The sequence below is a fragment of the Fukomys damarensis genome, unplaced genomic scaffold (assembly GCF_012274545.1).
Source record: "Fukomys damarensis isolate Sample0158 unplaced genomic scaffold, DMR_v1.0_HiC HiC_scaffold_16, whole genome shotgun sequence".
In the NCBI taxonomy this organism is placed as follows: Eukaryota; Metazoa; Chordata; class Mammalia; order Rodentia; family Bathyergidae; genus Fukomys; species Fukomys damarensis.
The window spans coordinates 61,938,303-61,950,073 of NW_022900928.1; positions in this window are offsets into that span (position 1 = coordinate 61,938,303).

Below are 11,771 nucleotides of genomic sequence, written 5' to 3' on the forward strand. Positions count from 1 at the left end.
CAATAATGGCATGAAAAACTGCACTCAATTCCTCCCAATTCAACATCTGACAACTTACAGGTCCTGGAAAGTCCCTGAAGAATGAACAGAGGCTATTGAGGCCTGGGGGATGTGTTTTTGTTCATGAGAACTATGATGATGGGCAGGAGAGTTTCTTCCCGGCAGACACTGAAATATCTGTACCTAATATTTTTTGATGACAACCTTCTCCTCCTAGAACACTAAATCTTCAGTAAAGAGGCACATCTCCTCCCCATACTCCATGCAGATAAAAAGAAAGTTGAAGTCCCTTCACCGCATACCTGGTAATCAGGCACTTGATGAACTTTTATCAATAAGTCTATGCTTATTCTAAGTACTAAAGTTGTTTTTGCAGTCTTTTATGTTTATTATGAAGCATAAATACCCCTAAATTCCTGTTCCTTTCTTACTCAGCCAGTAAATTCACAGATTTTGTTTGTCTGGTTTGTTCAATAATCTATTATTGCTGCCAGGTGCAGCGCCTACCTGGCAAGCATGAGGCACTGAGTTAGAGTCCCAGTACAAATAACAATAATAATCTATTATCACTGCAGATCATCAAGGTGTGGTATCATTGTCACTAAATAAGCAGAATGGTATGCCAATGATCTCTTCATTATAATTTGATTTGACTGCAAAACTTTTTCCTCCTCTATGAGATGATGTCTGCTTTAAGCTGTAATGTTTTGCCACATTGCAAAAAGCCATAATAATGAATGAAGTATAAAAAAGCTTTCTCTTTCAATATCATATCGACATGGTTTGTCTATCCACCAGAGACAGGTCTTATAACTGTGCCAGCCTCCTTATATGGGTCTATCATTATTTGATAGAATGTCTCCTAAACAACTTTACTCACCTTGTACTTCAGATTAGAAAGTCATCCCCAAAGAAAAACATCAGGCTGACCTCAGTTCATCAAAACCACAGTATTTTGCTTGGTTAGTTACATTGTTGTTTCCTCATTGGTGAGTTTGTTCTATGTCATTCTGGACCATGGACTACTTAATTTCTTCCACTCCCTACTCTACAGCAAGGTGAGCTTCCGTGTTGTGCAGAGCACTGCCATCATTAAATTGCTTTTTAAAAGGGAAATAATGTCACTGTTAATATGCTAGCTTTTGCTTTGAACTGAGTATGTAAAGCAATTGGGTCTCTGAAAAGATGATGAGGATTTCATACGGCTATTAGTTCATTTGTTTGCATTTCATCTTAAATTTCTTCTTAAGAAAAGAAGCATTCCATTTGGTTCAGATTTTTCAAGTTTGAAAAAAGGGCCCTTTCTCAAATGTAGTAAATTATTTCATTTGAATGCAGGATTTGACTCAATGAGAGGAGCATTGCCAATTTATTTATTCATGCTCAATTAAGGAAAGAAATAAACTCGAGTCAAATAAGAACATAATCTATTTAATATGGTTAAATTAAACATTATTCTGATTTAGAAAAAACATATAGGGATGGACACTCTCATCCCACAATTTGTCTGAAGCAGATCAAAATAATTATTTGATTCTTCTAAACATTAAGTTTTCAAAGAAAGATGAATGGGTTTCCCAAGAATAGATTTGGTGAGATCTTGTGTTTTCTTATCATATTGGTCATATTTCCATAAAAGGGATAATCTGATGCTGTGTATTCTAAGGTACAAAGACTTTGACAACATGAATTTTCACCCTAGAATGGTTACACAGATTAATGCCATCCCATGGATTAGGCCAAAGCATACAAAGTTCCTACGTTTATTTCATGGGGTTCAGTCTAATATTTTTAAAACAGTTATTTTCGTGGTTCTCTTTAGCAACATTTTTAGCTATTTCAGCTTTTAAGATGTTTCAAAATATTTCTTTCAATAGGATTGGTTTGTATGGCCTGTTTCTGTTTTGTTTTTCAGTATGGTACATTGGTGAATGTTAGAGAGTAAGTTAGGTTAGTAAGATCAGTAAATTTAAAAGGTCCCTTAATACATCATTATGGCCACACTAATGCATCCGTGACCCAAAATAACTTCCCCGCTCATGTTTTAAGCTCCCCTAAAGAAATGACTGGACAAGTTCTTTTCTCCAAAATATAAAAGATCACTAACCAAACTGGCTACCAAATCTGTATTTAGATTACAACTTTCATATGAACATTCTTGGAGTATCAATTTATATTAATTTCCTTTGCATTTCAATGTGATTTGAAGGTGCACACAAAGCTGATACATACCTCGCAGCAGGTAGAATATGAAATTGGGTTCTGTGCACACCACACAGTGGCAATGAGCTTCCTTGTACCCTGGTGAGAGGAGACGGGAAGCTGTGCTACGTGTTGCTCTACCAATGGCAACAACAGGTTTTCATTCTGGAACTTGGATTTTTTTTTAACAGAAGTCTCCAAACACCAGAAATATAAACAAAATAAAAGATTAATTTCATAGTGATGTAAAGTTATATTTTGTGTTATTTTAAACAACTGAAATCTCTAAGTAAACACTGTCTTACATTCATTTTCACCAAAAGTGTGCAGTTGAAATGACATGTATTCACATCCTTAAAAGTGAACAATTAAAATAGTACTTAATTTTGTGTTTTCACATTCTGTTTTGATACACTTTGTGCAATTAATATTACACATATAAGTTGTATGACAATTTTCAGAATGCAACTTCTTTATCATGACTTTTTCATGTGTATTACCCACTTTTTATATGCATTGTTTCTGATTCTGTCATTTCCAACATTATACCAATCTCTAATGTTATGGGAAACCTAATAATTGACACATAATTGTTTTCAATTATATTTATAAATTTTCTATATTGTGAATAAAGTCTATTAATATATTTCCCAAAAGAAGAGTTTATAATGCAATTGTGAGTCAAGCACATATACTAGTGGGGGTGGCCTGAGAGAGGAAAAGTAGACAATGTTGGCTGAGGTGGAGCCCACAGCCAAGTCCTGAGATGGCACGCTGAGTCATGGTGTGCCCTGATTATACTGAAAGCCTGCCCTGGGGCCGCTCATTGAAAAGACTCCTGTACTTGAATCTGGAGCTGACTATCTAACTAGGCCTGAAGGAAGGGCTACAAATCACATTGTGAGGGAAAGACAAGTTCTGGAAAAGCCAGCATGATTAAAGTGCAGTGTTACCAGGCAAAAAGGACCTGGGCTGCCAGAGGAACAACAGATGCTCACAGAGAAAGCAGGGCCAAGTCTACCTCTAAATTTTCCAGGGCAAACCTTAGCCAAAGAACTATGTCATTGCTTTGAACTTAGATTTTTCTAATGAAGACAACGTAGAAGAGATCAGGTTGTCTGATTTTGATGTTTCTCCTCGCAGTTCTGCTTCCCCAAGCCAGTGGCTTTTATCCCAAGCAGTGCACTGGAATCCCTTGAGGTGATTTTTTTGTGTGTGTGTATGTGCTGGGGATCAAACTGAGGACCTCACACTTTCGAGGCAGGCACAACGCCACTGAGCTATATCCCCTGCCCTAGGCACATGTTATTTAAACACTCATCTCCTGGACCTACTGAAACCTCCAAAGCATAAGCCCTCTAATTGTGGCCCTCATCTCTGATTTTCCCTGATGATTCTGAGAAGCACTATCTCAACTGAGCTGCTTGGTCTTTTTTAGGCCAATATAGCAAGCAGGATGAACTGGGGAAATGAAAGTTATGTCATGAAAGAACTATTTTTTAAATCACTTCTCAGTTTCTATGAGTGCCCTTCCCTGGTACATGTATGTCATTACTTTGGAAAGATGTGCACATCTTTATCAACAGAGGTATGCTTCTTCATCAGCTGTTACATGACCAAAGTCTACCCTAACAGATTCTCTGTGTTTATGAGGCATTGTGTCTCCAGGGTTTGGCAAAGAGCCTAATGCATAGCAGGTTTATCATTTAGGATAGACCAGGTAATGCTGGAGTAAGAAGCAATTCCCAAGTCTTAATGGCTTAAAACAATAAAGCTTTATTTCTTGTTTATGCTTCAGGTCTATATGGTAATAAGCGGGGGACTTCTCTCTATCTATATCCTTTAACAGTTCACGGCTGGGGCCAGGGATTTGGCTCCATGGTGCCTCACAAGTGGGACGTCCCGAGTTCAATCCCCAGTACAAAAAAAAAAAAAAAAAAAAAAAGCTCATGGCTGGCTGACTCCAAGACAGAGGAATGGCTGCTCACTTTGTGGCGACAGGTAAACAGAGAGTGAAGAGTGGAACCAAGGACAAAGATGCACCCTTCCAGGTTACAGCCTACAACTCACCTCTTCTGACCAGACCCCACCTCCTAAAACCAAGCCAACTGTAGGGCCTCCATGATCAATCACCTTCCACAAGCCCTACATCTGAGTATATGAGGTTCTGGGGGATACCCAGATACAAACCATAATAAAGAATAAAATAAATGAAACTTAATTCTTCTATTGGCATCTTGCTGCCAAAGTAATACTTCCATGGGCAAACAAATATATTAAAAACCCTCCATGGTTTCTATAGCCTCCATGATAATAGGATTTATTCATTTCTTTGATTCACTCATTCAGCAAGTATTTATTACTCCCTGTAAGGCACTGTTCTAGAGTCATTAATGGAAATAAACAAATCAGGAGGAGCTTCTACCTTCAAGAAGCTTGTATTCTACTTTGATCAAGACAACAATCCAAGTACAAGCCAGGTGTGGTGGCGCACACCTGTAATCCCAGCACTCGGGAGGCTGAGGCAGGAGGATCACTATGAGTTCAAGACCAGCCTGGGCTACATAGTGAGTTCCAGGTCAATCTCAACTGCATAGTGAGACCCTGTCTCAAAAAACCAAAAAAATCCAAGTACATTCTCTGATGGGTGAAGAACAAGGCATCCTTAGCATAGCACACAGAAATCTTTTGCTAAATTGACCCTACATAATTTTCTAGTCTCATCTTCACATTTAATCCCCTTCCATAAGCCAACCACTTCTTTAGTAAAAGGCGAAAGATTTATATGATCTGAAGAGAAACCAGAGTAAAAGAATCCTAGAAAAGGCTAAGAGTTATGCATGTGAACAATATGCCATAGGAAAAGGTAAGAATCACCCAGGAGTGGTTACTGTCCCAACAGAAGCAAATTGGGACTATACTTTTGTGGATGGACTAAACAGGAGGTCTAAAAATGTTGCAGAAGGCATTTCCAAATGACACAAAGAGAGGCAGCAGAATGGAAGTAAAATAACAAGTTTATTTATCAATGAGGGTCGATCCAGGGACTGCTTATGTAAATTTGTTATTTTACTTCCATTCTGCTGCTTCTCTCTGTATCACTTGCAATTTCCTTCCATAAGAAAATGAAGAGTACTTGCTAGGTGTCACGGTGCACACCCTTACTCCTGGTACTGTGGAAGCCGAGGCAGGAAGATTGCCGAAAGTTTGAGGCTAGTTTGACCTACACAGTTAGTTCAAGGCCAGTCTGAACTGCATAGTGAGACCCTGTCTCAAAAAAGAAAAACAAACAAACAAAAATTTTAAAAAATAAAATAAAATGAAGACTATTCTTATTCATAGGAATTAAAAAATGCATTAAGCATGTAGAGGTACAAGATCCCAACAATGAATGTAACTGTACTGTATCCCTAAAATGTACCAATAAACTCAATTAAAGCTGAAAAAAAATGCATTAAGAAACCTGTTCATTATAAAAAGGTGACAGAGATTATGTAGGGCAAAGTGGAAATCCAACTATCTTTCATAACCAATTAGAAGAAGCTTTCCATAAATATACAAATTTAAATCTATTTCCCTAGAATGGGGAGGCACTAATGGGACAGCACTTCGTTAGTCAATCAGCCTCAGATATTTAGTACAAAGTACAAAAACTTCAGGATGAAATCTCAGACCTGTTTGGCCCAATTGTTGTACACAGCTTTTTGTGTGTTCAATAATGAGGGCCTGGAAGAGGATAAAAAGAAGAGAAATTGAGAACAAAGGCAGTGCTTTAAGTATACTCAGGCTGCCCAAGAGAAAACCCAGGGCCAATCAAGGAAAGAGATCCTGTTTTACATGCAAGGAAATTGGACACTGGGCACACGACTCTACTGTGCCGCCACCCAGACCCTGCTTTGTGTGCCAGGTAGATAATGTGATTGATCTATAGCACTGGGTTTTGACTGTCCTAGCTCCCAGAGAGTAGCTAGGCCAAGCAAAAGTCTCACCTCCCACTCAGACAAAGAGAACTGAAGGGAGCTGGGGTAAGTTGCAATGCCCCTGCCCACATATATCTTCATCTCCTGAAAGGAGCTCTGGGTAATCCTGATCATGGGTGAACAAATTCAACTCCTTATAGTATGAGGGCAACTTCCTGTGTTAAAACTTCCTTTTCTAAAAAAACTCCTTTAGATCTATAGCCATAATTGAGGTCCAAGGGAGCACTGCTCAGAGCTTCTTTATTCCTGCCTGGACATTTAAATTCAAAGATCGATTGTTCAACTATGAGTTTTTAATTATCTTACTCCCTTATTAGGAAGAGATTTAATATTAAAATTGGGATATAGTCTCCAATTCTCCAGAGGCCAAAGTGGATTTTACATGTAGAGATTATATCAGACCTTCCAGGCTTAATTAGCACGTAGATCCTGCTGCTTCATATAATGGAATATCTGGAGGGAAAAATTCAGCAATACTAGTAGTTATAAAACTAAAATATCCCAGCCAATTCCCAACTGAAAATACAATGCTTTCTCCGAAGATGTCTTAAAGACCTCCAGCCTCTCGCAGACAATTTTCTCAAACATGGCCTTCCATGTTAGCAATTGCTAACCAAAATGGCAACAGCCATATCAAGGCAGTTATCTTATACTTACAATACTCCTATTCTCCCTGGAGTAAAACTTCCAGGAGTATATCAGATACTACAAGACCTCCACCTTATTAATTAGGCTACAGTACCAATCTACCCACTAAGTGGCAGATCCATATACAGTTCTCTCCCAAATTCCAGAAGACACAAATTGGTCCTTGGTCTTAACCTCAAAGATGCTTTCTTTTCAGTCAGGCGTGGTAGCACACACCTGTAATCCCAGTGAGACTGAGGCAAGAGGCTCACTGTGAGTTCGAGACCAGCCTGGGCTACAAAGTGAGTTCCAGGTCAATCTCAACTACATAATGAGACCTGTCTCAAAAAAAAAAGATGCTTTCTTATTCTTCTGTTTCTAGACTCCCAATTCCTATTTGCCTTTGAATAGGAAAATTGCATCTGTAAAGAAAAATAACAGTACATCTACATAGTTCTCCCACAGGGCTTTAAAGATAGTCCCCATCTTTCTACTTAGGCATTGGGAAAGGATTTAAGGAACCTAGAGTTTACACAAGGGACCATTTTATAATATATAGATGATATTCTAATATGAAGCCCAACTTGGAAGCTATCCAACCATAATACTATCCAATCTCAATTTTCTAGTTAAAGGGGGATGTAAAATCTCAAAAGAAAATGTTCATATTTTATTTCAGAGAGTTCAATACTTGGGATACTGTCTTACATCTGGAGAATAACAGCTGTCCAGGGATTGGTTTCAGGCTATCTGGGATCTTGGACCTATTGCCACTATGAGACAATTTTATTCTTTCCTGGGAATGGCCAGATTTTACAGAATCTAGATAGCCAATTTTGGACTAATGACAAAGCCTCTGAGGCTGTCAAAGGTCCTGATGTCAACCCTTAGAATGGATAAAAGTGACCTACATGTCCTTTGAGAAATAAAGCATGCCCTCATTCAGGTTCAAGCACTGGAAATATCTGACTTAAGAAAACTCTTCTTCCTATACATACCAAAAAAGAGAGGACTTGCTCCATGTGTCATGACCCAAAAGCAGGGGCAGGAACTCTGGCAAACTTTTCAAAAATGTTAGACAAAGTGGCTGCTGGATGGCCATCCTGCTTGAGGGCAATAGCTGCTCTTGCTATGTTAATAGAGGCCACAAAACTATCTCCATTCTACATGGAGACCTTAGTCCTCTGGAAAGTTCAAAATGGCCAACTAGACCCTAAATAGGACTGTGGCAAACCCTTGCCAAGAGACTTCTGAGTTTTGGCTCCAATTATTGCCAGTAACCCTCATGAGCATTCAAAACATCCTCCAAACCAGGCTAAATATGAGTCCATTTTAATGCTATCTTCTAATATGATGGTAGGCCCAGAAGTCATAAGGCTCTTCTTACAGCACCTTATTTACCTTGGCCAAGTACAACAAACTACAGTATTCACCTATATGGAAGCAAAGTCATGCAGCTCCCAGCCCAGGAGGACCACCTAGAGTATGAAGATCAAGTATTTCTTAAAACTTGGAAAGAAGGAATCCCAGGGCCGGGATTTAGCTCAGTGGTTTCACTGCTTGCCTCATAAATGCAAGTTCCCAAGTTAGATCCCTGGCACCAAAAAAATAAATAAATAGCCAAAAAGCAACAACAACAAAGTCTTGGGCTGGAGGTTTAGCTCAGTGGTGCCAGTGCCTGCTTGGCAAGCACAAGGTCCTGAGTTAGACCTCTGCTTCTGCCAAAAAAAAAGGAATCCCAGCAGACTCAAAAATGGAGGCCTTTTCTGTTGTAACCCTAGAGGAAAATTGACTTTTGCCTCATTACTAAGGCACACAGTTGTGTATATCAGTTCTCTAATTTCTGTATCAGCCAAGGTGAGGCAGGAGATTAGAGTATGGCATGGCCAGCCAGCTGGGCAAGTAGGTATGACTATTAATCACAGAGATCTAGGACATATAGACCTAAACCCTGCACCTGGAACCAATCAGAAAGTGCTGTTGGGCAAGGTGACACATGCCTATAATCCCAACACTAAGGAGGCTGAGGCAGGAGGATCACCATGAGTTCCAGGCAAGCCTGGGCTACATAATGAGTTCAAGGCCAGTCTGAACCTATATAGTGAAACAGTTTCAAAAAACTCAAAATAAAATAAAGTGCTATCTTCAGTTCTTCTGGAACAAGATCACGTAGGTTTTTTATATGGATGACCTAGAACTGATGTCAGCATGAGGAGTGGGAGATACAGAAGACATTAGCCATTAACTTCATGGTCTCAGTGCCTTCTTCTCATCATATGAAGCATATTTCTTTTCCTGCCTTCAATTGGCCTGTACTCACTATGCAGAGCATGTTTTTTTCCTACCCTTAATAAATGTAAAACTTCACTAAACTTTTGTACTCACTAACCTTTTGTCTTATCCAGTTCTTTGTTCATGAAAATAGAACCTGGAAAGAATCTGTAGAAGGACCTACAGCACTTCAGGCCCTGGTAACAAAAGTTCAGCTAGACCTGCAAAATGTTCAAAGGCCCAAACAATAACTTTTGACAAACACGTTGTTCTAGAGATTCCTAGACCCCATGTCAGTCAAAGAAAGTGTATGTATCACCTCTCTGGCTACAGCTCAGATAGGTAGCAATTACCCCATACACACAGATGCTTAGCACAGATTCTATTGAAAGGCTCTTGATCTCTTCCTATCTCAAGCCCACTTCCTAGATGTACTTTCTTTGTGGAACCCAGGGATACCTTTGCCTTCCATCTATTTGGACAAAAAAAAATATACCCTAATATAACTAATAGCAGATTTTAAAATCTCTAATTTCCCAATCCAGAAATCTCTCATTCGACTTTTAAAAGGTAATAAATACATCACCCTCTCCACTGTTCCTAGGGTCAGAAGAGTTGAGCCTGTCTCTGCTCTGACTGTTTTGGGCATCAGGACTGAAATTGGCCTGGGGGGTACCTGCCTAGTACATCACACACAGACAAGAGAACTTTCCTTCTCTTTGATCCAACAAGTGGCAGAACCAGCACGTTCAGTACTGGCAACCCAGCAAAAAATTAATTCTTTACCCAGAGTAGCCTTCCAAAACCAGTGGGCTCTAAGTCAGGTGTGCTGGTCCACATGTGTTATCTAGCACTTGGAAGACTGAGGCAAGAGGGTCACCATGAGTTCAAGGCCAGCCTGGGCTACAGTGAATTGAAGCCCAGCCTGAACTAAATAGTGGGGCCTTGTCTAAAAATCAAACCAAAACAAAACAAAACCATCAGGCTCTAGGCCTAGTTACAGCTTAATCCAGGGGGGAACCTGTTCAATGCTTAAAGAAGATTTCTGGGGTTTTGTAAATGAGTCGAGAATGGCCCTAGATAACCTAGATTTCATAATTCAAAAGGGCAGAAAAAACTATAACTACTAGTAATGATCACTAGATTGATCCAGGTAGAAAATAAATGTCTGGTCCCAGTTCTCATGGTGAGCCCCCTATGCTGGGCCCCAATTGCTGCAATTCTCTTGATTTTTGGCCCATCCTTAATTAATCTCATAACTTCTTTCATGTCTCCCAGGATTCGGCAGTTATATATTAAGCAGATGATTATCTGAGGATTCCAGCCCATTCTCTCAGAGCCCAGCCCAAAGTGCCTGAGGCCTCCCTCCAGCTCCTAGATTAGTTAGGGTGAGAATTCCAAGATTTCCATAGAGGTAGGGGCTACTGCTATGCTCAGCAGAAGTCAGCTTGAGTAGAATCAAGACCATCAGCTTTCAACAACCCATAAAGAATTATGGGAACTCTGTCTCTCAGAAGGCAGTTGAGGCAAAAGTTAGAAGAGAAATCCCTAGAAGGAGGGAAGCTGAAGGCCAGAGGGAAAAAGTAGAAGCTGGCTTTCCAAAAACCACAGAAAGTGCCCAGTTTTGACAGCTTAGCCACAGCCAGGAAGACAAGAGGGTATATGTTCTTCTGGGAAGCCCAAGATAAGCAATCTAAAAACCACAGAAAGCATCAACTTCTAACAATTAAGCCATGCCTGGAGACACATTGCTATAAAACATCCTAAGTAACTGAAAGTGACCTCAACTCAACCATAATTAATCATAATCTCATTTACATTGTTCTCCTCTCACACATCACCTACCATTGGCTTTGGATGCCATGCTAGTTCCTCAGTGGTCCACATAGGGACAAAAGCTCCTTCCCATAATTGAAAGATAGAGATTTTTCCCTGATTGGACTGAATTGCCATGCCAGTTCAAAGAGCTGCTCCCTCCCTGTAAAAGTCACATAGGCTCTGACACCTGGCTTTTATGAGGCTATGAGCAATTTTCAATGTCCCACTACCACCCGGAAGAGTCTATCCTGGATAATAAATCTATGCTTGCACTTCTACTTTTGTGTGTCTTACTCAATTCTTTTTTTTAGGATACCAAGAACCTAGGATAGTCACAACTCCCAACAACTTGAAGACTCAGGAAAGACTTCCCCAAGGAAGGCATTCAGCTAGGATCTAGGAGAGCTCCAGACAAAGGCAATGGGCAAATTTCCTGTGGCAAGAGATATAGTGGTACCTCCAAGGACTGGAAGAAATGGGAGCAGGAACATGAAGAAAAGAAGACTTGAGCAGAGGCTGGAGGAGTGTGTGGGCCAGATTGAGCAGAGCCTGTAGAGTCATGTTAAAGATCTGTCCTTGTTCCCAAATCAAAGGTAATCTTCTTTTTAACAAGCAAATCAGAAATATGGTCAGCTTGCTACCATCCTTTAAATTTCAGGTCAAATGTTCCTCAATGCCCCCTGGCAGTCCCTGAACTGCATACCCTTCTGGTAAAGCATGGTACATCATAAGGCTTAATCATAAGTCCCCTTTGTCAGTGACAAGTCATCAAGCATGGAAAAATGTCCTCTTCACCTTTGTAACCTCAACTGCACAATGCCTGGCATGCAGTAAGTTCTCAGTAAAGGTTTGTTGAATCAGTCAATCTGTCAT